Raw genomic sequence first — 955 nt, 5'->3', positions numbered from 1 at the left:
AATCAAAGTGCATTGTCTGTAGGAGGCCCTGGCGCATGAATCTGTGCAGCGGGAACGACCTCGGACCACCATGGCCGAGAAAACCACAGTCTCATGGGGCCGGACACTCAGGGTCAGGGGAAAATCCAATATATATCTGGTGATATCTCGGGTGCTATTAGAGCTAGCGCAATAAACCAAAGTGAATTAACTGCAGGAGGCCCTGGCGCATGAATGTGTGCAGCGGGAACGACCTCCGACCACCAGCGGCCGAGAAAACCACCGTCTCATGGGGCCGGACACTCAGGGTCAGGGGAAAATCCAATATATATCTGGTGATATCTCGGGTGCTATTAGAGATAGCGCAATAAACCAAAGTGAATTATCTGCAGGAGGCCCTGGCGCATAAATCTGTGCAGCGGGAACGACCTCGGACCACCAGGGGCCGAGAATACCACCGTCTCATGGGGCCGGACACTCAGGGTCAGGGAACAATCCAATATATATCTGGTGATATCTCGGGTGCTATTAGAGACAGCGCAATAAATCAAAGTGCATTGTCTGTAGGAGGCCGTGGCGCATGAATCTGTGCAGCGGGAACGACCTCGGACCACCAGGGGCCGAGAAAACCAGCGTCTCATGGGGCCGGACACTCAGGGTCAGGGAAAAATCCAATATATATCTGGTGATATCTCGGGTGCTATTACAAATAGCGCAATAACTCAAAGTGCATTGTCTGTAGGAGGCCCTGGTGCATGAATCTGCGCAGCGGGAACGACCTCGGACCACCAGGGGCCGAGAAAACCACAGTCTTCGGCGGCCGGACACTCAGGGTCAGGGAAAAATCCAATATATATCTGGTGATATCTCGGGTGCTATTAGAGATAGCGCAATAAACCAAAGTGGATTATCTGCAGGAGGCCCTGGCGCATGAATCTGTGCAGCGGGAGCGACCTCGGACCACCAGAGGCCGAGA

The sequence above is a fragment of the Nomia melanderi genome, unplaced genomic scaffold (genome assembly GCF_051020985.1).
Source record: "Nomia melanderi isolate GNS246 unplaced genomic scaffold, iyNomMela1 scaffold0014, whole genome shotgun sequence".
Taxonomy (NCBI): Eukaryota; Metazoa; Arthropoda; class Insecta; order Hymenoptera; family Halictidae; genus Nomia; species Nomia melanderi.
Note: the sequence above shows the minus strand (reverse complement) of the source record.